Source organism: Eurosta solidaginis, chromosome 1 (genome assembly GCF_040869045.1).
Source record: "Eurosta solidaginis isolate ZX-2024a chromosome 1, ASM4086904v1, whole genome shotgun sequence".
NCBI lineage: Eukaryota > Metazoa > Arthropoda > Insecta > Diptera > Tephritidae > Eurosta > Eurosta solidaginis.
The window spans coordinates 78,079,448-78,107,369 of record NC_090319.1 but is presented as its reverse complement, the minus strand read 5'-3'; the positions used below and the strand labels follow the sequence as shown (position 1 = coordinate 78,107,369).

At 37.4% G+C, this 27,922-nt stretch overlaps 1 pseudogene; it reads left to right on the top strand.

The window, feature by feature from the left end:
* The first annotated feature begins 17,703 nt into the window (after positions 1–17,703).
* Positions 17,704–24,730, top strand: LOC137235692 (tRNA (guanine(26)-N(2))-dimethyltransferase-like; annotated as a pseudogene).
* The last annotated feature ends 3,192 nt before the right edge of the window (positions 24,731–27,922 follow it).

The following is a 27,922-nucleotide window of genomic DNA, read 5'->3' as shown; positions in this document are numbered from 1 at the left end:
ACGAGGAATCACTTCCGGATTTATGAGTTGTGGACGGGGTGATTTTCAAAAGAGTCAAGTTTCGTAAGGGGATGGAAGGGGAAGAAGACTCGCTGTGGCGTTTATGGTTGCCAAAAGGGTTGACTGAGGAAGCAGTGAGATTAGCACATGACGCTGACCGGAGTTACCATGGCGGGTGGCAGAAAACCTTAGAACGTGTTAGGCAGAAGTACTTCTGGCCGCAGCAGGCTAAGGACGTCAGGGACTACGTCCAGCGTTGTGATACTTGCAAGGCAGTAAAACCCACTAATCAACAGTCGAGACCACCTATAGGGAATACCTTTGCATCCGAGAGGCCATTTCAGCGATTATATTGCGACTTTCTAGGGCCGTATCCGAGATCTAAGCGGCGAAATCAATTTCTTTTCATAGTACTAGACCATTTTTCAAAATACGTTTGGCTAAAGCCCATGCAGAGAGCCACCACTGTTAACGTTATAAATTACTTCGCTTCAGAAATTTTTCCAGCTGTAGGGGTCCCTGAGTTTATTCACAGTGACAATGGTAAACAGTTTATCTCGAAGGAAATGAACCAATTTTTAGTAAATTACGGGGTGACGCACGTGAGGACGGGGCTATATTCTCCCCAAGCGAACGCATCCGAACGCGTCAACAGAGAAATTGTTTCTAAGATTAGGATTTTCCTGAAAGATAAACCTGACCATACCGATTGGGATAAGCATATACCCGAGATTTTATCAGTTTTGAGAAGTGATTTTCTTACGGCGATTCAGTGTTCTCCATACTTTGCATTATATGGCCAAAACATGGTCCAGCATGCCTCAACGTACAACATTTTAGGGAAACTCGGCAGCCTTCGGGAAGACCAAGTTACGGTAGTAAGCTGAGCTGACAAGTTGACTAATATTCGCGAGCAGATCCGTAGAAATTTAGATCAGGCCAAGGATAGGGGAGTAACCACCTATAACAAGCGCTCTAGACAGGTCAACTACAAGGAAGGTCAGGAAGTTTTCCGAAAAAACTTTGCCTTAAGTAACTTCAAACAGGGCATTAACGCCAAATTCTTACCAAAATACCTGAAATGTCGCGTGCTTCGAAAGATAGGCAATGCACTGTATGATCTCGAGGACCTAAACGGGAAATTGATAGGTCGCTTCCATGCTTCGGATATTCGTCCGCAATGAACCAACAAGGGCGTTTCTTTTGCCAATTTACAATTTGATTTTTTTTATATACCCACCAATTGGACTTTTTTTGTCTGGGCGTTTTGGCGGTCGGGGACATCTCGCCCAGTATTCTCCCTGAGCAATGACCTCATAGGTTGTTCACACGCGTACTCACCGAGGACCGTGAACACCCTGGCACTCCACGCTTAGGTCGGACTAGCCTTTCGGAGTTTGGACGAGTTCTCCTGATCAAAATGTCTACACCTTTTTTTTCGCTTTGCATTCCTGTGGGAGCGATACCCACTAGAAATCATCTTTAGGAGTTTTGACGAGTTCTCCATAACAAATGTCTAATCGCCGCAAAGCCCTTATAACTAGGAAACAGAAATTATTCCCAGCTTGACTTAATTTTTTTTTGATAGACCTATGTTGCCCGGCTAGCTTCGTAGTAGGACTTTGAGACTCTTATCTCAGGGGTGAGTCGTGCCCCACGTTGATTGACGGCGGAGGTCCCTGGCAGTGGCTTCCCTCAAATGATCCGGTTTCCTGTTCGCTTCGTCGTCAGGTCTTCAAGCGAAGCAGGTTTGTTACGGTCCGCTGCTACGGTCTACGGCTACGACCCACTTGGGTGCGCGTTCACGCGAACACACCTAGCGATGTGGCGAAAGTGGCGATAAAAAAATATCGAAAGAAGAAAAGGATAGACCTGCGATCACTAGGAGGAAGAATTTTCTGGGTCTTTTTTAGAACGAGGTTCCGGCCATGAAAGGTGGTAGATTTTTTTTTTGTCTCGAGCCAGTTGATTAAGATATAAAACAAAAAAAAAAACCAATTCCTTAAATCAAAAGCAAGAAAAGGTGTACAATATGGAAAAATGGCGTGTGCAATCAAGTTTCCTTAAAAGTGCAGCGGCAACAAAGACAATTTTGCTGTAAAATTTCAGATTGTATTTTGAGTTGAATGGAATATTCCGTTCGTCTACTCATTTCAAGATCATATATAAAGCAAAGCAACTAATCCACACCAAAGGACCAATCTTAGTCAACAGCAACCACGCAATTGTGTTGTTTTTCGTAGTAACATAAGGACAATTAAGAAACGGCAGCAGCACGCTGCAGCATAATACGACGCAAGCCAAAATTAGCACCAAGTCATCCGGGTCATAAAAGTCAACACGAAGTTTCATTGCCACCAGGTTCACTCGATCACCTCGGACCAGAGCGCAACAACTACCAACAGTACCAACACCAACCTGCAACGACAACGACTCAACGACAACGGCAGAGCCTATACCGATGGCCTGCAACCTGACTTGGGTGAGTTCGTTCCAAATAAATAAACTGATCATAAAATTTTGAAATTAGCAACTTAGAAGTTAGAAGAAAAGAAACAAAAAAGGGAAAATGTACTAGACTTAATTGTTTCCCTGTAAACGCACAAATCTTGCGTACGAAGCAAACAAGCAAAAGAAATGTAACCTCATTTTTCTTTCACTTAGTGTAAATACATTCATTTATTCATACCTAAATCTATATGTAAAAACCGCTACTAGCTTAAAACAGCAAAGAAAATGTTTCGTGAATTAACACAGTAACTTAGTAGAAGCCAGACTCTCCTCAATGAGAATATTTTTTTATTCACCTACAAATAACGTATCCAATACATAGACATATGTGCATGTGTACACCTATATTTGCTTTTGCTACGAAAAGTTATTATTAATGGAATGCTCAGGATTTTAATCCACGACGAATTTGCTATGTTGGAACAGCGCAAGTCATATGTCAAGATACGCATGTAGTTTTGCAAAAGAAAACCAAAAGAATAAATCCGTTTTTTTTTTTCTTCCTGAAATAATGCGGTGGAGTTATTAGCACAGTCGCTAAGAATATTACCTTATCGTTCCATAAATAATGTTTCTAACAGCGCGTTAAGCAGGGAGAAAACAAGTACCACGGGTGCGGAGGAGGCCTTCTACGCGACGGAGGACAACATTGCTGCTTCAAAACGTAAGTTCGTTTCCGATTACCATTAATTTTTCGTAGTACTAAGGTATAAACGGATGAAAGTTTTTTTTTTTGCTCTTAGCATTCTTCCTAAACCGGGCATGTATGCTGTTCAGCAAATATATATATGTTTAACATGTATATGGGTATACATATGTAGTATATAGGCGGTCACTAAGTTTACGTTCAGGATGCCAATGCCTTTTGGTTTCTTGCGTATTGGCACTGAAAGAGTATCACCAGCCTGCATGCGTACATTTGGGAAGATTTCTAATGACATATTTGGGACAGGATTGATGCTATCCCTTCCCCGTCTTTCGAAGTCGAAATATACAAACATATGTATATAAACATGGTCGTACATAACCGTGCATATTTGATGCTTTATTACTGATTGTAGGCACGTACGAATAAACATATGATCGAATTGAGGTTGGTTAGAAACTTTATAATTATCTGCCCAAAACAAAATAGTGTTAGTTATTCTAAGCATGATATCATTATGTAATGCCTGAGCTGAACGTAATTTTCAAAGAAAAAAATATTATCTACCCAAAATAAAATAGTGTTAGTTATTCTAAATATGATGTTATTAAGTACTGCCTAAGCTGAACGTAATTTTTAAAAAAGAAAAAAAAAATTATATATATAACTTTTTGTTGTTGATGTAACTTATGCACTCAAAAGAGAAAACAAATCACACATTTAAACGAGTCCTATAAAACATAAAGGTACTGTAAGGCCTAGGGTAAAATAGTGTTAAAATAAGTTATCAAACAAAAGGAAAATGAATTGTTATAAATAAATTAATATTTAAAATGGGAATGCTGGCGTCGCCATTTACTTAGAAGGCACTTAGGGCATACAGGTAAGGGGCCACCGAAATACAGGTGCGTCGGTGGCCATGGTTATTGAGGGAGGGACAAAGCACCGGGCGTCGCAACAACACCCGCGGCGCCCCCTATGCATATTCGGCCCTTTTCTTTTTTATTTTTTTTTAATTTTCAGCTTTTTTTTTGCAATTTTATTTTTCAACAGTTTTTTGAATTTGATTTTCAGGGTTAGTAACCGGCCATGTCCGGTTCGGTAGTTTTTTTTGCGTCAGTTTTTTTTTGAATTTGAATTTAAATTTTGAATGTCAACGGTCTGTCCGTGACATCCGGTTCGGCCGGATGTTGTTTTATTTTGAAATTTTAAGCGTTTTGAGTTGTCTCTGCGCTTCTGTTAGGTTTTTTTTTGAATTTGACAGCTGCTCGTTTTGATAGGCATGATAGGAACTTTTTTCTGTTTATGGCGCAGGAACAGTAAGGTTGGCAAGGACCCGCCCCAGCCGACAATGACTAGCCACTGTGCACCACTACATCATGCCGACCGCCTTCCTTACTGATTCCACTGTAGATGCGAATTCCATAACAGGCTCGGCAGGTGTTAGTCGTTACTGGTAACAATAAGATAACTAAAGCTGGAGACATTGGTGTTTTATAGGTAACCGTATCGGTAACCTTTTAACAGCTGATTCGACCAACCTTATGGGAATCAATGCAATCGATTATTAGTGCCGCTAATACGCCAATTACACGGCTCAAGTATCCTTGTGCCAATTACCAATTTTTTATTTGGAAAATAAATAGTGTTTTTTTATACAATTAGTGACTTTTTTATACAATTAAAACACATGTTTCATTTGTTGCGCTACATTAAAAATGAATATTGCGCAGTGTTTTTGAGCCGTGTATGTCAAAATTTTCATTTGCACAAATTCCGTCGTTTTATATTTGCGCATGACTTTTGTGTCATGTATGGGCCGTCTAAGGTCGTAACCGTATCGTAGCCAACCAATTGGGTTTTAGTTTACCGTCGTAACGATAAGCAGCTGATTACGTTAGGGATACGGATACAGCGATACGACATACGGCACCAATGACTCCGGTTTAAAGCCAAATTAAACTTCCTTAACCCTAACGCCATAGTCGTAACCATACCCATATCCATAACCATCTCAATGTGATCGATTAATGGTGCGTTAATCTAAAAATCGTGAAAATTTCATAAAAATGATGAAAACGCAAAAAATTACAAACATATTCCACAAAAAATAAGTATCTTAGTCATAACGTATCCAAAACAATGAAGAAAATCTAAAAAAAGTTATTAAATTCACCAACTCAAATATTTTTAGGTTATAGATATGGCGAGAAACCAAAAACCAATTGATTGTCTATGGCGTTAGCGTTATGGTATGGCACCATTAATCGATTACATTCCTTTCCATAAGGTAGGTTCGATCAGCTGTTTTATCTGGTTATGGCTTTATGGTTATAAGTCACCATTAATTCGCCCTTTAATGCGCGCGTTAGGGTGGTCCGAAATATTTATGCTGGTGTCGTAAACAGTTCTATATCTGATAATTCTATACAAAAGCATGACACTCTTAATAATGTCCAAAAATTTCAGCAGGGGTTTCAAAAGATTTAATCGAAAATGCGAAAATTTACGCAGTAGTGCTCCGAGACCTGGGTGGAATCCATTGTATTTTTACGTGGAACAACCTTCTGATTTGGCGGCCTTTGGCCCCGCTTATAAAAAATTACCCTGGCTCCAACACCGGTTTGGAGACCAAAACTATATCTGCGCAAAACAATTGTGTTCAAAAATTTTTGTTGGTGAAAGTCTAGTTGAGGGATTGACTGCTAATACGCTACCAAAAATATCGAGGGAGGTGTCAAAAGACGAGTATTAATGTCGACAACAATAATCCGAAGGCGGAAAATAAAATATTTTATCTCTGTCCGGAGATATTTGCAGTTGAAGTTTGCGATTTTCATGTGGTTGTTGTAATGTTGTTGTACCCACAAAAAAAAAATTGTGAACATAAGTGTTCTTCGCGGATATAGTTTTGGTCTCCAAACTGGCGTTGGACCCACCCAAGGTAATTTTTTATAAGCGCGGCCGAAGGCCGCCAATGCAGAAAGGTGTATTTTTCGGTTTTTCGTTAATATCTTTTGAACGAGTTAAAATTTGCATTTTCCGCCTTCGGATTATTAATACTGATGTCAACACGCGTCGTTTCACACCTATTTCGATATTTTTGGTAGCGTATTAGCAGTACCGTTCAACTAGACTTCTACCTTTTTTTGTGGGTTCATCAAAATTATAACAACCACATGAAAATTTTAAATTTCTTTCGCAAATATTTCTTGACAGACCCACATTTGACCTCCGTTTTCGGATTCGTGATCCTGGACCCAAAGCGCGTTTTTTTGATTCCCCTCTGTATTAAGAATGTCATGCTGTCGTATATAATTACCCTATATCTTAGAATGATAACTGTTAAGATTTATTAAATACACCTAGCTCGATATTTAGTAGTTCTTTACTAAAGCTCATAACTGCTAAAACAAGACAAAAAATATCGGGGGAGGCGTCAAAAGATTCGCTTTGGACACGGCCCCACGAACCCGAAAATGGAAAGTAAAAATTGTATATCTGTCAACAGATATTTGCAAAAGAAGTTAACATTTTTCACGTGAATTTAGTTATTTTGTTGTAGACAAGAAAAAAACTGTTTAGAAAGGGTTTTGCCCATATTTAATTTTATAACTGAGAAGCAATGAAGTGTAAATGCCACCAAGTAAAGAGAGTAATGGCCACTTAAGCTGTAAATGAAGCAATATATCGTCGCAAAATGCCGTTGCGTAAATTTCGATCTCTGCTTTCATTGTGTTCACCTAAATGTAATTACGGGTATTTAATTTTGACTAGGCAAAGTTCGTCGCGTTTATTTCGCGGCGGCAGGGCATTGTGTTTACAGCTTTATGCGGCTACAGTCACAAAATTTTGTGGTCTGCCTTTTTTGATTTCGGATTCAAAACTCATTCGACATTTGCTTTGGCTAAGGGTGCTTTCACAATTTTCAAGTGAAATTATTTTTCCCACTCTTTGGTATATTTACACAGTTTGTCACAATTAAAAACTGCATATTCGCAAATAAATGGGTGATAAAATATGTTGGCAAGTATTTTTCTTGTATAGTGAGAATGTTTGCTACAGTGCTTTGCGAAGTTTTCTATGTGAATGGCCAAGTTTCAATTGCTAAAACTGGAGTTCCTTTATATTTATAAACGCAACATTTTGCACGATTGTGGCGATATTTCTGTCATGCATACGATTGCCTTGAAATCACCTATACGAAAAACTTTATTCTGGCTCGTCCAGAATATGTTTGATATCTAATTGAAACACTTTTATGTGACGGGGGCTTAAGCTGTCAACAATTTTCCTCAAAAAATCAAATCAACCAAGCCACCCTGTGGATCAGAAATTGGTGTGCCAACCCAAGGCGAATCTATACCCCGCACTGCGTTTTTTTAGCGCACGCAAACAACCGGCGTTTTTTGCCCGAACCGAAATAAAGGGCGAATTAATAGCCTTCATCCGGTTGCAAAATCCTGATCCAGATGAATAATTTTGCATGTAAATGCAACAACAACGACTTGAGCCAGATAAATCCAGATAGACGTCTGGTTCAATTTGTGAGCCAGATAATTTGTTAATTACTTCTTTTTAGTTTGGCAACGCTGCCTACTTTTTCAAAAATAGTTGTCGCTGCTTAGCCTTTCGTCCAATTAGTTAAATGAAAAACAGCTGCGACATCTGCCTATCACATTTCACGTGTGCGAAGATTTCACGACATCTGCTTCTCAAATCTCTCAATGATCCAGAGCATTCCCGTGAGAATTGAGCGTGAGTCGGAGCTGTAAACTCACTGGAATACGGCAAATGGTGACTTAAGCTGGAGACAATGGTGCTTTATTGGTAACCGTATCGGTAACCTTATAACAGCTGATTCGACCAACCTTATGGGAATCAATGCAATCGATTATTGGTGCCGCTAAGGTCGTAACCGTATCGTAGCCAATTGGTTTTTGGTTTACCGTCGTAACGATAAACAGCTGATTACGTTAGGGATACGAATACAGCGATACGACAAACGGCACCAATGACTCCCGCGAAGGGCGAATTAATGGTGACTTATAACCATAAAGCCATAACCAGATAAAACAGCTGATCGAACCTGCCTTAAGGAAATCAATGTAAGCGAGTTAGAGTTATGGTATGGCACCATTAATCGATTACATTATATTTCCATAAGGTAGGTTCGATCAGCTGTTTTATCTGGTTATGGCTTTATGGTTATAAGTCACCATTAATTCGCCCTTTATAACCATAAAGCCATAACCAGATAAAACAGCTGATCGAACCTACCTTATGGAAATCAATATAATCGAGTTAGCGTTATGGTATGGCACCATTAATCGATTACATTGATTTCCATAAGGTTGGTTCGATCAGCTGTTTTATCTGGTTATGGCGTTATTGTTATATGTCACCATTAATTCGCCCTTAAGCTGCCGGGCAACGCACAAATTTGCTTGATGGTTACCATAGCAACGGGTGCGTATTGGGTGATTGTCGCTTTCCCGGCCACCACACAAGCAGAAAGCATCAAGCGCTATTTGTATTGAAAATTCGTAGCGTGCAGACGTAAACATGTCATCGGATGACGATTTTTTATTGCTTGTAAATTTTCCGAATTTTCATAAAAATTTTTCAACTTTTTTCTAAGAATTTTTTCGAGTATGCAGTTTTGTAGCTTACTTACTTACTTACTTAATTGGCGCTTAACCGTCTAAACGGTTATGGCCGTCCAACAAGGCGCGCCAGTCGCTCCTTCGCTCCGCCAACCGGCGCCAATTGGTCACACCAAGGGAGTTTAAATCGTTTTCCACCTGGTCCTTCCAACGGAGTGGGGCCGCCCTCTACCTCTGCTTCCATAGGCGGGTTCCGATAGAAACACTTTCTTGGCCGGAGCATCATCTTTCATTCGCATAACATGGCCTAGCCAGCGCAGCCGCTGCGTTTTAATTCGCTGGACTATGTTGATGTCTGCGTATAGCTCGTACAGCTCATCATTAAATCTTCTTCGGTACTCGCCATCGCCAACGCGTAGAGGTCCATAAATCTTTCGAAGAACTTTTCTCTCGAACACTCCCAAAGCCGCTTCATCTGCTGTTGTCATGGTCCATGCTTCTGCCCCATATAGCAGGACGGGTACGATAAGTGACTTGTAGAGTATGATTTTCGTTCGCCGAGAGAGGACTTTACTTTTCAATTGCCTACCTAGTCCAAAGTAGCATTTATTGGCAAGATTGATTCTTCGCTGGATTTCAGTGCTGATGTTGTTGCTAATGTTGATGCTGGTTCCCAAATAAACGAAGTCTTTTACTATTTCGAAATTATGGCTGCCAACAGTAGCGTGGTTGCCAAGGCGCATATGCGCTGACTTTTTGCTCGATGACAGCAGGTACTTCGTTTTGTCCTCATTCACCATCAAACCCATCTTTACCGCTTCTTTTTCCAGCTTGGAGTAAGCAGAACTAACAGCGCGGGTGTTTAGGCCGATGATATCAATGTCATCAGCATATGCCAGTAATTGCACGCTTTTATAGTATATTGTTCCAGTGCGGTTAAGTTCTGCAGCTAGTATAATTTTCTCCAGCATCAAATTAAAGAAATCGCACGATAGGGGGTCACCCTGTCTGAAACCTCGTTTAGTTTCGAACGGCTCGGAGAGGTCCTTCCCAATTCTGACTGAGCTGATGGTGTTGCTCAACGTCATTTTGCACAGCCGTATAAGTTTTGCGGGGAAACCAAATTCAGACATAGCGGCATATAGGCAGCTCCTTTTCGTGCTGTCGAAGGCGGCTTTAAAGTCGACGAAGAGGTGATGTGTGTCGATTCTCTTTTCACGGGTTTTTTCCAAGACTTGGCGCATTGTGAAAATCTGGTCGATGGTAGATTTACCAGGTCTGAAGCCGCACTGATAAGGTCCAATCAGCCGGTTCACGGTGGGCTTCAATCTTTCGCACAATACACTTGAAAGGACCTTATATGCGATATTAAGAAGGCTGATTCCACGATAGTTGGTGCATTTTGCAGTATCCCCCTTCTTGTGGACTGGGCAAAGAACACTTAGATTCCAACCGTCGGGCATGCTTTCGTCCGCCCATATTTTGCTAAGAAGCTGCTGCATGCGCCTTACCAACTCCTCGCCGCCGAACTTGAATAGCTCCGCAGGCAATCCATCAGCGCCCACGGCCTTGTTGTTTTTCAATCTGGTTATTGCTATTCTAACTTCGTCATAATCGGGCGGGGGGACATATATTCCATCATCATCGATTGCGGGATCGGGTTCTTCATCTCTGCGCGGTGAATTGCTGCCTCCATTTAGGAGAGCAGAGAAGTGTTCCCTCCATAATCTAAGCACTCTCTGGACATCAGTTACAAGGTCGCCGTTTTCATTCCTACAGGAGTTTGCCCCGGTCTTAAAACCTTCCGTCTGTCGCCGTATTTTTTGGTAGAATTTTCGGGCGTTATTCCTGGTAGCTAGCAGCTCAAGCTCCTCGCACTCACGCCTTTCTGCTTCTGCTTTTTTTTTTTTGTAGCTTATTCAATTTTAATATAATAAGATGCTAATCTTAAGCCACTAAGAAATTTACCTGATTTTTTGCAATTTTTTTTCCATCCGACCTTTACATTCGTAGGTTTCAATAAACCGCAACGTAAAATCTTTTTATCCCGCGAAGTTGCTCATTGCACGTTAACTAACACATTAATGCTTGTCAATCACGTCAGCCACGATCAAATAGACCAGCTGTCAAGCGAAAAAATCAAAAAATTTTGATTTTCATCAACGCGAAGCCGACAACAAATACATGTGAGCACGAAATCGCCTGATGCGCACACAACTACCCGTTGCTATGGTAACCATCAAGCAAATTTGTGCGTTGCTCGGCAGCTTTAAGTATGCGTTGCGATAATGTAAAACATGTATACAAACGTCAAATCTAAATGTCACACAGAAAAAAAAATTTGGAAATCGAGTTAGGTTTTCACGCAGCAAATTCAATTTCGGTTGCTCTCATAAAAGTTTATGTGCATGAGACATTGGCTCCAATTATCAGACAAATTCGATCTTCGACTGTGGTAGAAAGAGCTCATCGAACGAACTTTCATTCGGTATCATAGATGAATGGATTTGCAACTCTTTGTTTCGAGAAAGCGCTGTCAAAATGCACATTTTTTATAACATTTGTCAATGATGCCACTCCAAACAAAAATGAATAGATCTTATTTTACAATAATACGACTAGTTAGAGTCAAATATAAGCAAATCTAAGTAAAATTTACATTTTGACTAAATTAATTAGTCAAATATTGCAACGCATTTAACTCACTGTGAAAACCATATATTCTTTTGAAATTTCTGTAAATCGGACCTATGATATAATAGTTAACATCATTTAATGGCTACATGTCTGACGTTCCAGGTTCGAAATTTTTGGCCCGTTTTTCATTTTAGCTGGCACATTTTTTGCTCTGGCACCCGCTTCAGCTGGCGCGAGGGATTTATCTGTGATTGTTGCCAGCTCAAATTTGAGATAAATCCCTCGTGAGAGCGCAAAAAATGAGAGAGTTTCGTATCAAGTCATCTTTGTTCGGTATTATGACAATCATTCGTTCAAGACTAGTGTCATTGTTCGGTAATTCGATAAATTCAACCGTTCAGAAAAGTACATTCCGATCATCTGTCAAATAAAATAAAAGCAAAATTATTTATTATGAAGAAAAAGCTTAAGTACTGGAACCAGCTACAAGTATAAAACGCTCAAATGAATTTCAACGCGTAATTGTAGCTTTCTAAACATTGTAACTTTCTGAACATGTGTTAAAAACTAAACTTCATAATGACCATATAAGCGTTCATGGACTTACTATCCAGTAAAGATGATTGGCTGCAACAATGCACAAGAGCCAAGTCTATTCCAACTAATTTGAAATTGGCAACAATTCTCAGATTTTGCGCTAGGGATTGTCTCAACCGAGCATCGGGTACGAGAATGCACTCGGAATTTTTTCCACTGATCCTTTCTGCAAGTTCGTTTTGTTATAAACGTATATTGTGCAATTTATGAAATCAGTCTTCCAAGGAGTTATTTTGTATTCACAATTTTGGACCTATATGTAGGGTTCTTAAATTATATTGACTAAATTATTTTTATTTAACCCTTTACGGCGCCAGGTTTTAAATTTTAATAAATTTATATTTACTAGATAGTAAACACGTTGTTATTAATAAAATCAACAATGAAAATATATTTTTTTTAAGTTTTCATTTTTTTTTTCACAAAAAACTGTTTGTTGCAGAAATGCAACATGGCATCAATAGTGTTACATGAATAAAATTCATCACAAGATGTGCGGAAATTTTTAAAACAGTTATTTTGTTTATTATAACACAAACTTACTCCGCTTTTTTCACATATTGTTTGTGTAAAACCTTTGCAGCCAGGAAATGTGCACCTCATTCACTTATCCATCAAAACCTGCAGTGGTCTAACCTCACATCTTTCGGGGGAACGTGTTGAGCCGGGCCTTTCTTCGTTTTATTTTCTTGAGGCATTCAACATCACTTTTACGTTTCAAACGGTTAACTGTCTGATATTTGCATAGTGTCTCTGCTATAACTACTCTGAATTCCGCAGAGTTTAGGGCTTTACTGGTACTAGCTTTTTCAGCGATAATTCTGCGGTATAAAAACCAAGAATTACACATTGCAACGTCCATGATGTTGTAAAATACTCGTTTATACCAATGTTTACTACGTAGTTTAATCTTGTAGTGACTCATAATACAGCCTAAAAGGTCAACACCCCTCTATGCCGATTATATTCCGCTACGACAAGAGGACGTTCAATAGACACATATTGTTTTGCTGACCTTCGTACTACAGATGTTGGGTGCTCTCCAGCAAAATTTTATGCCAGAGTAACGATTTTATTATCTCTCCAAGCTACTACAGCTACGTCAAGTCTATTGGAATTTCCCACGTATTTTATTGACCCGCGGGGTTCTTTATATACTCAGTTGAGCAGAGCTCACAGAGTATATTAAGTTTGATTGTGCGTATCGGGTGTTTGTACATATATAAAGGAATCGAGATAGATATAGACTTCCATATATCAAAATAATCAGGATCGAAAAAAAATTTGATTGAGTCATGTCCGTCCGTCCGTCCGTTAACACGATAACTTGAGTAAATTTTGAGGTATCTTGATGAAATTTGGTATGTAGGTTCCTGAGCACTCATCTCAGATCGCTATTTAAAATGAACGATGTCGGACTATAACCACGCCCACTTTTTCGATATCGATAATTTCGAAAAACCGAAAAAGTGCGATAATTCATTACCAAAGACAGATAAAGCGACGAAACTTGGTAGATGAGTTGAATTTATGACGCAGAATAGAAAATTAGTAAAATTTTGGACAATGGGCGTGGCACCGCCCAATTTTAAAAGAAGGTAATTTAAAACTTTTGCAAGCTGTAATTTGTCAGTCGTTGAAGATATCATGATGAAATTGGGCAGGGACGTTACACCTATTACTATATGTACGCCTAATAAAAATTAGCAAAATCGGAGAAGGACCACGCCCACTTTTAAAAAAAAGTTTTTTTTAAGTAAAATTTTAACAAAAATTTTTATATCTTTACAGTATATAAGTAAATTATGTCAACATTCAACTCCAGTAATGATATGGTGCAACAAAATACAAAAATAAAAGAAAATTTCAAAATGGGCGTGGCTCCGCCCTTTTTCATTTAATTTGTCTAGGATACTTTTAACGCCATAAGTCGAACAAAAATTAACCAATCCTTTTGAAATTTGGTAGGGGCATAGATTTTATGATGCTAACTGTTTTCTGTGAAAATCTGGCGAAATCGGTTGATGCCACGCCCAGTTTTTATACACAGTCATTCGTCTGTCCTTCCGCATGGGCGTTAACACGATAACTTGAGCGAAAATCGATATATCTTTAATGAACTTAGTTCACGTACTTACTTGAACTCACTTTATCTTGGTATGAAAAATTTACGAAATCCGAAAATGACCACGCCCACTTTTTCGATATCGAAAATTACGAAAAATGAAAAAAATGTCATAATTCTATACCAAATACGAAAAAAGGGATGAAACATGGTGAGGTAATTGGATTGGTTTATTGACGCGAAATATAACTTTAGAAAAAACTTTATAAAATGGTTGTGACACCTACCATATTATAGAAGAAAATGAAAAAGTTCTACAGGGCGAAATAAAAAACCATTAAAATCTTGGCAGGTATTACATATATAAATAAATTAGCGGTATCCAACAGATGATGTTCTGGGTCAACCTGGTCCACATTTTGGTCGATATCTGGAAAACGCCTTCACATATACAACTACCACCACTCCCTTTTAAAACTCTCATTAATACCTTTAATTTGATACCCATATCGTACAAACACATTCTAGAGTCACCCCTGGTCCACCTTTATGGCGATATTTCGAAACGGCGTCCACCTATAGAACTAAGGCCCACTCCCTTTTAAAATACTCATTAGCACCTTTCGTTTTATGCCCATATTGTACAAACAAATTCTAGGGTCACCCCTGGTCCACCTTTACGGCGATATCTCGAAAAAGCGTCCACATATGGAGCTAAGGATTACTCCCTTTTAAAATACTCATTAACACCTTTCTTTTGATATCCATATTGTACAAACAAACTCTAGGGTCACCCCTGGTCCACCTTTATGGCGATATCTCGAAACGGCGTCCACCTATGGAACTAAGGATTACTCGCTTTTAAAATACTCATTAACACCTTTCATTTGATACCCATATCGTACAAACGCATTCTAGAGTCACCCCGGGTTCACCTTTATGGCGATATCTCGAAAAGGCGACCACCCATACAACAACCACCACTCCATTTTAAAACCCTCATTAATACCTTTAATTTGATACCCATATCGTACAAACACATTCTAGAGTCACCCCTGGTCCACCTTAATGGCGATATTTCGAAACGGCGTTAACCTATAAAATACTCATTAACACCATTCGTTTGATGTCCATATTGAACAAACAAATTCTAGGGTCACCCCTGGTCCACCTTTGTGGCGATATCTCGAAACGGCGTCCACCTATGGAACTAAGGATTACTCCCTTTTAAAATACTCATACTGATTGTCAAAATATTTTCTCTTACCTTTTTCTGAAACTAATTTTAACTGCAAAATATTTTTTTTCACAAATAAATCACTTATCATAAATGTATTATAGGAGTTCGAAACTGATTTGTACACGCGCGTTACTTAAATGCAAAAAAAATTAAAACAATTCCATGTGGTCAACCACTCTGTCATTTGCTGTTAGAATGCTGAGTTGCTAAACTACAACATAGAGCAAATGTGCTCTACCGTCGTGTCATATATTTTGATTTGGATTTAAATGGTATTTTGCAGAAATGCAACAAGGCGCCGTAAAGGGTTAACTTTGTTATTATGTTACTTCGAACTTTGTAATTTTAGTATGTTTTACAATATTTTAATTTTCAATACTGATTTTACTACTTTCAAAAATTTTCATTATTATTCAATTTTGCATCATGAAAATACAACATTTTCTTTTAAATAATTTTTGTGTGGATATTAGTTTTAATAAAAATAACGCATCCTACAATATATACGACTAATACAAATAGTTTGAAATTACTATTAGGTGGCAAAAAAGTAGAAGATTACCCCAAAAAACTTACGTTTCAAACAATTTTCTTCTAATTCCATACAGCGTCGACAAAAAATTTCTATTCGCTTCAAGATTAGATATACAACGAAAATTTCGACAGAGATTAGATGTCATAATACCAATTTCAAATTCGATTTTCGATGTTCGATAGCCAGCGAAGATCGAAAATCGAAAAATGCTCATAATAGGGGCCATTTTTGACAGAAAATGACTTGCTTGCGTTTATATTAGGCTGGCACAAATCACACACAGAAGATTGTGCATTCACGAGTTCAAAATTGCTTCGTTCTGCTCATCTACGTCACACTTGACTGCTTCAGTGAATGAAAGAAAGAAAAAAATTGCTCATTAAAAACAGCTGATCTTTTGTTTACATGCGCAATGCGCAATCTTGTGTGTGTTATTTGTGTTAGGTTGGCATATGGTACAATAACCAGGTCATGGTACAATTACCATAGGTGGCATCCCTACAAGAGACGCTGATAGTTTTACTAATACACTCAGGCCCCTATTATGAGACAATTTCGATCTTCCACTGTGGTCGAAAGAGATGATCGAACGAATTTTGATTCGGTATTATGACACTCATTCGATCAAGACTAGTGCCATTGTTCGATAATTCGATAAATTCAACCGTTCAGAAAAGCACATTCCCATCATCTGTGAAATAAAATAAAAGGAAATGAAGAAAATAACTTAAGTACTGGAACTAGCCAGAAGTATAAAACGCTGAAATGAATTTCAACGCGTAATTGTAGTTTTCTAAACATTGTAACTTTCTGAACATGTTGTTACATGTGTTAAAAACTAAACTTCATAATGACCATATAATCGTTCATGGACTTGCTATCCAGTGAAGATGAATGGTTGCAATAATGCACAAGAGCCAATTCTATTTCAACCATGAAATTGGCAACAATTCTCAGATTTTGCGCTAGGGATTGTCTCAACTGACCATCGGGTACGAGAATACACTCGGAATTTTTTTCAAATGATCCTTTCTATAAGTTCCTTGTCGGATTTTGTCGAAATTATGAAATCAGTCTTCCTAGCAGTTGTTTTGTATTCACGACTTTGGACATATATGTAGGGTTTTTAAATTATATTGAATGAATTATTTTTATTTAACTTTGTTATTATGTTACTTTGAACTTTGTAATTTTAATATCTTTTACAATATTTTAATTTTCAATATTGATTTTTCTATTTTCAAAAATTTTCATTATTATTCAATTTTGCATAATGAAGATATAACATTTTCTTTTAAATAATTTTTGTGTGGATGTTAATTTTAATAAAATTAAAGCATCCTACACTATATATGATTAATACAAATAGTTTGAAATTACTATTAGGTTTGCTAAAAAGTATAAGATAAACACAAAAAACTTACATTTCAAACAATTTTTTTCTAATTCGATACAGCTCGACAACAAATTTCTATTCGCTTCAAAATTAGATACACAACGAAAATTTCGACAGAGATTAGACAATCAAGTTTATCAAGAGTATTACTAGGTGCGTTCATATAACCGCGTGTGTAAATGGATATAATTTTACACCTTATAAGTTTATATGCTATCATGAGTCCCCCTATTACCAATTTTTAATTCCATTTTCGATATTCGATAGCCAGCGAAGATCGAAGATCGAAAAACTTTCATAATAGGGGCCTCACACTTGTAATTGACAATGCTGATCCTGCGATGACGTAAACATTGATACTCAAATTTATGTATGTTCTTTTGTTCGCACACGCATGTCCGCATGTACCCAACGACACCCTATAATCATGATCATTGTTTACTATATACCCTGCAAAAATCGTGTGACCAAAAACGCACACAGCCACACGAATTTTTGACAGGGGTGACGATTTGGAATGAAAAATTGTGCAAATGAAATAGCATGCTGACAAATTTTGCTTTCCCACAATGTATCGTGCTCTCTCGCACCTATTATTTTCATAGGGATAGCAAAATACGTCATTTTTGCGTGCAAAAAATCCGCCATTTCTAATTCTGCAGAAAAGTGGAAAATTTTTTCAATTTGTGTGATTTACATTTTGCAGAAATTAATATACGCATTCTTTAATATTTTTTGGTCTACTAAAGTGTGTTTTAGCAAAAAAAAACTCATATCAATGTGTGCATGTTTATAAAGAAAGAAAGTGAAATATGTAATTGCATAGTATAAATAATCGTGAGCAATTCTAATGCATAATAGTAAATTTTGATTTCCACATATGTACATACAAGAAAAAAATTCTTGTTACCGTTAAGATTTATTATCCAAAATTGAAAAAAAAGATTAGAAAATTCGGTGTAAAAAAACGGCTATGTGTGCAATAAAATAGCCTCTCTTGTTGAGATACCCCTCCATGGTCTCCATTAATTATTGTGATGGAGGTGTGTTTGCAGCAGCAAAGTGAACCCAAACAGTGTAGGTCGTGGTGGTTGTTGTTCGTGGTCCGCATCAACTGGACCAGGTGGGGCAATGACGCTACATCCAGTTATACCAAGGTATATATATACCACAACAGCAACCGGGTAATGCAAGGCCACGATAGCAACAGCAACAACCTCCCAAGGCTGGCTATCATCGTTGATTTATAAAAAAACAGTGTTGTGCATCTGTAATGCTTAAATATTTCCTCTGTTGAAACAGTTACCACGATTCACTGTTCAACGAAAGCAGCAGCCAGCGTATGCCACCACCGAACAGCTGATAAGAAAAACTTGGATGCACAGCAGTTTAAAGCCAAAATGGAAGTTGACGAAATATCTGAAAATAAGGTAAATATATGTTTCGCGTTATTAACAAAATCGCCCTAAATTTTATGAATTAACAGATCGCTACGAACGACAAAGCACCCGAACGTGTGATCAAAGAAAGCACTACAGAAATTATTGCCGGCGGGGCCGTATTCTACAATCCAGTACAAGAATTTAATCGTGATTTAAGTATTTCAGTACTTAATGTATACTCAAAGCGGTTGATAAGAGAGCGGGAAGCAGCGGCGCATAAAAATCCACAAAATACAAAGGAAAGCAAGCAATGCTAATGACAAGAAACCATACACGGCTGGTGGTGTAAAATACGACGATGGACTGCGAATATTGGAAGCGCTTGCTGCAACAGGTTTACGTAGCATAAGTTATGCAAAAGAAGTAGCAGGCGTGCGTGAAATTGTTGCAAATGATCTATCTAAGGTGGCAGTAGATTCCATTAGCGTAAATATGCGACACAATGGAGTGGAACATTTAATTGTGCCAAGCGAAGGGGATGCAATGTAGGTTTGATATACGAATCAATAGCTAGTGATTTAACTGTAATAATCAATAATAAAATTCGCAATAGGACTCTCATGTACCTTTCAACTTCATATGAGAAGCGTTTCGATGTTATAGACCTAGATCCTTATGGTTGTCCGAATCGCTTTCTGGATGGCGCTATACAATCACTGACAAGTGGGGGTTCATTACTTGTAACTGCGAATGATATGGCTGTGCTGGCAGGCAATACGCCTGAAGCCTGCAATGCCAAATATAGTTATGTGCCTTTGCGTATGAAATGCTGCCATGAGATGGGATTGCGTATACTATTACATTGCATTGAAACGCACTCTAATCGTTATGGAAAATATATTGAGCCAGTTTTGAGCATTTCTGCCAATTTTTATATACGCGTATTTGTGCGTATGCATAGTAGTCAAGCGAAGTGTAAATATAGCATAAGGTTGGTATACAGCATTTTGGCCTTTTACCACAATCCAATTACCTAACATATCTTTATATTATGAACACAGCAAACAATGAATGGTATTTCAATGCACTGGTTGTGATACCTATACACTACAGCCTATGGGTATTGTAAAAAGCAAGATCTCAATAAAGGCAATGCGGAAGTAAAATTCGGTATACCAACTGGACCAAATGTTAATATAAATTGTGCGCATTGCGGTGATAAACATCATGTAAGTTTCAACTATCCCACTTAAGATTTAAACTCGAATCATTCAAATTATTTCCTTCTTACTTAATTGGTGCTTAACCGTTTAAACGGTTATGTCCGTTCAAAAAGGCGCGTCAGTCGCTTTTTCAGAGGGTTAACTGGCACCAATTGTTCACACCAAATTGTTTCTTATATTCCCAAATATAGATGGGCGGTCCACTTTGGTCGCATCCCATACATGATCCAACGTTTGTTGAAGAATTGCTACAAATCATAGAAGAAAAACCGCTAAGTGATTTGGACACACAACGTCGTTTAAAAGGTGTGTTATCGGCGGTATGCCTGAACTTGTTTTGGGTACATAAGTTTTTATGTAAAAAATATTCATCATATCCAACATCAATACCTCGCATTCAATTGTGGATGCTGTACGCACTACATTGGGTTCACGTAATATGGACAAGCATATTGTTGATTCCAGTGGTAAGGCCACAATTTTAAATGATGGGGCAACCATTAAGAAACTATTGGATAAAATAATAACACAACGTAGCGTGCTCAAGTGGTATCAGCTTATCTGGAAAAGATATTTCGTAACGAAAACCCCGGAAGATTACCGCGCCTTGTCTGCTGTGATTCAACAAAATATAACTTGGATGTTTGTTGCTCTTTTTCAATTTTCCTGAATACAAATGTCTGGATTGGAAAAATTTCAAACAAATAAAGCTTGGCGTGCAAAAGTCAAGAAATTACTTGTCATGCAACGGTAAATGCTTATAAATATATCATTAAAATTGTATGCTTGTTTATGATGAGCCATTCGAGTGAGCATGGAGATGGATGTTTTAAATACTGTAGAGTAAATTGGCTTACTATATAAGAATTTGAAATTTTTCCAAATCTTTGACTAAAAAGTAGCTACTAGCTTGTAGAACTTTATTACTTTACTTTTAAAAAGATAAATCACTTTAGCATGGTAATATATACCTATTATTAAAAATTAATACAAACAATATCTTCAACATTTTTTCTCTATTCACGAACACATTTAGAAAGGCTACAACGCCTGCTAAAGAGCCGGTATCTTGCCAACGCTTTAGCTTGGATTTAGAGGAGGATCTACAAACTTTGCTAGAAGCACGCGCAAGCCGTTTCGAAAAGCACCTTTTTCAGAAAACATTTGAATAACCCCGTATATTAGAAAAGCCCTATCACAGAATTCGGTTGAAGAATGCCCTAACTCAGATTTGGCTTCAAAAATGACCGATGTGAGCTCAAATACAACACATTTTGACAATAGCTGGAGTGTTTATGAAACAAATTCTAAGATAGGAAGATTTTGAAACGGCAGCCGAGATTTGGTGATATTCCCCTCAGCAGCCGATATGAATATATGGTAAGTCTCATTTTTACCGACCTTTCCTTTCCTTTTTAAAAATGTGCTTAACAAAACTTTTTTTCTTTTGATGCACTCTTAAAATGAATCCATAAGCACTGTAACGTTAACAACTTTTTCATACTTGTTTTTGATTTGTATTGAGAGTGGCGATTTTAATATTAGAACGGCTAATTTAGACAATTAAAATAACAAAAATTACTACAAAGCCAAACTTTAGTGAGGACCTCTAGTTTACCATAAAAATATCAAAATTAAAAGTCCCCATATATACTATTCGAGCTAAAAAAAAATTACTCGAGGTCAAAGGTCATTGCCTTAATAGCACCGCATAAAAATTCCTCCAATTCTTTTCTCCTAGAGAGAACAATAATTGGGGAATAGGAATTTCGAATCTTCGAAGTCAGCTGATTTGCCAATTGAAATTTTGTTGCGCATTTCTATTTTTGTTAACAAATTAAAAGTTTAGTTATTGTTGCGAATTTGTTTAAAATTGAGAAAAAAAAATATAAGCAAAGCAACAGGAAGCAACAAACGAAAGATGCAACCATCTTTTACACGTTGTTATTGTAGCAGTGCTTCGCCCCATCCAATAGGTGCGACCGATCAGAAATTATCATCAATATCCTCTAACGGGAGTCCAAGGAAACTTTCTGTTTCGGCAGGGGGGACCATAATGAAAGGGGTGTTAGAGGCGTTGGTTCCACATTACAATTAAAGAGAAGGTTGGTGCTATGTGGGGACACATTGCAAGCGGGACATACATTTTGTATGTCGGGGTTGATTCTGGATAGGTAAGAGTTTAACCTGTTACAGTATCCAGAACGAAGTTGAGCTAGAGTGACTCGCTTTTCTCTGGGGAGTATGCGTTCCTCTTCCGCGAGGTTTGGATACTTTTCTTTGAGTTCTGGATTCACCGGGCAATTCCTAGCATAAAGGTCCGACGCTTGTTTATGGAGTTCACCAAGGACCTGCTTGTGTTTTTTCGCTTCATACGGCTGGGTTCTCAGGAGCCGTATTTCCTCAAAATGCTTACGGAGATGACTCCTTAGGCCCCTAGGCGGTGCTGGTTGACCAATCAGATGTCTGTTGGGATGCTCAGGTTTCTGGGTATTCAACAGGAACTGTTTGGTCAGCATCTCATTTCTCTCCCTGATGGGGAGTATTCTCGCCTCATTATGCAGATGGTGTTCTGGGGACATAAGAAGACAGCCTGTGGCAATTCTGAGAGCAGTATTTTGGCAGGCCTGTAGCTTTTTCCAGTGGGTAATTTTTAGGCTTGGCGACCATATGGGTGACGCATAGCACTTAATCGGCTGGCTAATTGCTTTGTGTGTAGTCATGAGCGTTTCTCAATCCTTTCCCCAGGTACTGCCAGCGAGGGATTTGAGGATTTTGGTACGGCTCTGATTTCTCGGAACAATTGCGGCTGCGTGCTCACCAAAATGTAGATCCTGATGAAAGTCACACCCAAAATTTTAAGGTGTAAGACAGTCGGTAGGGTAATGTCATATGGTCGACATTTGGCGCGGCCATGTTTTAAATAAGATCACCGATGATTTGGTTGGTTACAATATCAGGTTTCGCGAGGCGAATTATTATTAAAGTATTTACTTTTCTTTATATCAACAGTATTAATTTAAGTTACAATATCACGTACATATATAATAAGGGATGTGATACGATTGCTGTCGGAATTAGATTTGAAACCAATCAATACTCCTGCTATGGGTTGCAGAATTATTGCTTGAATGATTAAATTTAGAACAATAATAAGTCTGACTCAATTACTAGTCGTACATTTTTAAGTTCATCAATTACGACAGCAATCGGATTCCACGACACCTTTGAATATTCTTGATCTGAAAAAAAAGAGTAAATCTAATCTGAATTTCTAATTAGCTTTAATTTGTAGATTTAAATTGATTCAAATAATTGGAGTTTTTTCTAAAGCTTAAAATTATTTTCTGTTCGCTTGGAAAAGATTTCAATTGGAAAACGAAAACCAATTAAGCGAGTTTATTTATTATTAAAATACTAACTTTTCTTTATATGAACTGTATTAATTTAAGTTAAAATTTCATGTTCATATATAATAAGGATGTCGTGATACGATTGCTGTTTGAATTAGATTTGAAACCAATCAATACTTCTGCTAAGGGTTGCAGAATTATTGCTGGAATGATTATATTTAGAACAATAATAAGTCTGACTCAATTACTAGTCCTACATTTTTAAATTCATATTTTACTTTACTTTATTACTTTCAAATTAAATTACGACAGCAATCGGATTCCACGACACCTTTGAATATTCTTGATCTGAAAAAAAAGAGTAAATCTAATCTGAATTTCTAATTAGCTTTTAGTTGTAGATTTAAATTGATTCAAATTATTGGAGTTTTTTCTAAAGCTTAAAATTATTTTCTGTTCGCTTGGAAAAGATTTCAATTGGAAAACGAAAACCAATCAAGCGAGTTTATTTATTATTAAAATACTTACTTTTCTTTATATGAACTGTGTTAATTTAAGTTACAATTTCATGTGCATTATAATAAGGGATGTCGTGATATGATTGCTGTCGGAATTAGATTTGAAACCAATCAATACTCCTGCTAAGGGTTACAATAATAGTCTGACTCAATTAATAGTCGTACATTTTTAAGTTCTTCAATTACGACAGCAATCGGATCCACGACACCTTTGAATCAGGGATGCATCTTAACGTTAAGCTAATCGTTTATCAAAAAATTTCCACCGTTTCCGTTGAAACACTTCGAAATATTACCGATAAAGAAATTATCAAGATAAATTGTATCTCGTTTTTAGCCGAAACGAAAAGCTTTCGTTAACGTTAAAAACGTTAACAAAAACGTGATACTTTATGTTTGAATTGTGCTGGCAATGCTATAGCCATGGTGAAGCCGTAAGGTGGTAACAGCGAGCGGACATACACACACAAACTCCATGTAATTTGTTTGTGTAATTCGTTGGTGGTAATGTCAAAAATACTCTGAGAAATGTTCGTACTGTCAAAATTCGTGAGCAAAGTTGCAATCAGCTTGGCTAATGCTTTCACCTTTAATGACTCCGCCATCAATCAGCTTTGCCAGCATAGTTTGAAATTAATAATCAACATAAACGATTTGATTTCGTTTTGATATGGCAGAAAACGAAGCAAAATCATTTCGTTAATTTGACGTTTTTAACGTTAATAAACGAAACGAAATGAATTTGTTTCGTTTATTAACGTTAATTATCGTAACGAAATGATATCGGTTCGTTGGTTAAGCATGCCTGCTTTGAATATTCTTGATCTGAATTTCTACTAAGATTTAAGTTGTAGATTATTCAAATAATTGGAGTTTTTTCTAAAGCTTAATATTATTTTTTTGCTCGCTTAGAAGAGATTGGAAACCAAAAACCAATTAAGCTAGTTTATTTATTATTAAAGTTCTTCTGTTTTATATGAACTGGATTAATATAAGTTCCAATTTCATGTACATATATAATAATATTGAAAATAATAAATATTGAAAATTCAATTTTTTTGGTTCATATTTTATTCATATGGCTGCTCCAGGTAAAGTAAATCTGCAGGTAAAATTCACGTTATATGGCGGTTATATAAATGGTAAAACCGCAGTAAAATTGATTGTCAAATGGCCTGAAAATGTAGAGTGAAATGACGGAAAAATGACCGCCATTTGACGAGCATTGTGACGTGTGTGAGTAGCACAGTGCTATGCTCACATCCTATAAGTGGGAGCGGAATGTACGATCACATTAATAGGAACGAAACGGAAAATTTGGTCACAGAAGTTCATCACGCCCATGCAAACGTGACTATGAATATAACCCCTGCAGAAAGTCACAATGACCGTAAAATGACTAGTAAAATGACGTGGAGCGTTTTTGCAGGGTAGTTTGGCAGCTTAATTCGAGGTTATGTTGCGAATAGAGTGGAAGGCACTCGCAGGCCGTGAAAATAGGCACTCGAATGGAGTGGAATGAAGAACAGTAGGAAGACCACAGTTGCATTGGATCAATCATTGCATAAATATTAAAGATAAATTTAGAAAAAATAATTAAATACTTGAGTATAAGCAAACATTTTTTTTCAATTACTGCAATTAAGGTGTCCTAGGTGCTATATATTCCAAAATTATAACATTTTATGTCTGTTTAAAAATTTAACTTCAATTTCCCTAAAAGTTCCGTAATATGGCCATTAGTGATGTTTGTGTGTGTGTGCAACTTCTGAGCGATCAGCTATTAGTTGCGCTACTTGTTAAAGTTTACAATGATCATGATAAAGGACTCAAACTGGGAAAGCTTCCGACACCTGGTACAGAACAAAAAAACATACAGCAGATACCATTATGCATGTGAGACAGATACATAATTCTCAACGGAATTTTATGTATGCGAGAACAGTTTATCCGATTTAATCATGTTGTCACTACTGACTGTCATATGACAATCAAATGATTATCACGGTCGTTTTGTTAATTTTTAAATTCCGCCATTTTCAACCGACGAAAACCATATAAAAAATAAGTTTAAAAAATGGAAAAGAGAGCATTCAAAGCTCCATGCTTAAAGAAAAAAAATTCGAAAATAATATTAAAAAATACCAAAAGCTGTCGGAATGTGTGGGGGCGCTCAAAAAATTGATACGGGAAAAATAATAGTGGTTAGTGGTAATTCATTTTTAAATGTGTTTCCGCATGAGGAAAGCGCTCTTCTCGCAAACGCCATTGGTGCAATTGTACCAGAAAGTACTTCCATATTCGGGGAAGCCAGTTCTTGCAATCCATCTGCAAGTGCGCTTTCATCAGAGTTAAGCGTTCCATGTGCAAGGTCCCTGAATTATGATCATATTGCATCCGAAAGTCCGTTTTTAGCTTGTGATACAACTGCAACAGAAAGTGGCTTATTGATTGAGAAAGGCGTTACAATTGCAAGTACTTTAAATTATGGTGCAATTACATTAGAAAGTGAAGTTAACAATGCCAAGGAAATAAGGGCATGGGCCATTAGGAATAATGAGTCCCAAAATTCTGTTAATGAATTGCTTAAAACTTTGAACAGAATGAAAGTAAAAGGTTTACCATTTTCTGCTAAAACCCTTATGAAAACCAGTAGGGAAACGTTGAATATTCGAACTATTCCTAATGGTGGATATCTATACATCGGCATTCAAAGTTATTTAAATTTTTACCCTTTTACAAATCTTGAAGATATTGATGAGGTCCTAGTTGGTGTAGGTATTGATGGTTTAAGCCTTTTTAAAAGTTTCGACCGAGTTTTATGGCCAATCCTTGGTGCCCTTTCTAATTTTCCCGATGTTGATCCCTTTTTAATTGCGTGCTTTTCTGGTTTAAAAAAACCCGAAAGTCTTAATGATTTCATGGAAGATTTCTGTTTGGAAGTTCAGTGGTTAAGAGAAGCGGGAGTTAAAGTTGGTCCTACTGAAATCCTAAAAAAATTCAATGTGCGATTATTTTGCTGTGACTCCCCTGCAAGGGCATTCGTTACGAGTACTTTGTCTCATAGTGGCAAAAGCGGTTGTCCCAAATGTAGCCAAAGAGGCTCGTACATCGATAGGGTGTGTTATTCAAAAGAAGTTGGCCCTTCAAGATCGGATTTGACTTTTGATTTGCATTGTGATCCTCCCCATCATGTTGGCGAATTCAAAGAAAAGAAGAGTATTTTGGAAGAAACGGGATTTGGCATGGTTTCTCAATTTCCTCTGGATTGTATTCATCTGGTTGACCTGGATGTTACTAATAGATGGTTGAACCAAATTTTAAAATACATAGATGTACAAACTGTGAATGAAAAAATTTGCTATGTCGCTCAGTTTGTTCTCTCTGAGTTTGGACGCATATCCAGAAAATTAAGCGAGCGTAAAAATTGGAAATCCACTGAGTTTAGATTGTGTAGAAACCCACTTATACTACCATTTCCTATTATTGCATTGTGCTATAAGGCTTTTATCGAGTGAATGGACGTGTAAAACAAAACATGAAATCCGAGATAGTGCGTTGGACGAAATTGCGAGCCTCCTACCTCTGCAATCCCTTGAAGTGCTCTTAGCGGTGGAGGAAAAATTGAGACATGCCGATTTCGTGCAATTCATGGTAAGAATTATTTTGGTGTCGAACCCCTATTTTCAAATAGAACTTAAATGATAGTAAACATTTCAAAAATCAATTTTATATATATTTTGTGTTTTAAGCTATTGCATAGATTTTATCACGGGCTTGGCCACTAAATCAAAAAAAACCGTAACGCATATTTGTCAAAAAAGATCCGAAAAGGCTCGAAAAGATTCGAAAAGGTTCGAAAAGGTTCGGTGTTAGCAACAGGCCAAATACATAAAATTGGATCTCTATCATAAACAGCGGTGGGCACCACTACATTTACACGGTTACCAAATTGAGAATGTGTTAGTAAACACGAACGCGTAGCGAGCACGAAGCAAAATCAATTATTTATTTAGTTTGATTTCAATGCTTGAACTGTGAATACATGTCACACGCATTCTTTGGTACTCTGTTTTAAGCGCGCATGCGACACTTCCTCACCGTACGACCATGGAAATCATTGTTTACTATATAGTTTGGCAGCTTAAAGGCTCCATTACTGATACTTAGCATAGACTTGACTTGGCTTGCGAACTGTCAGTTCTGTTAAATC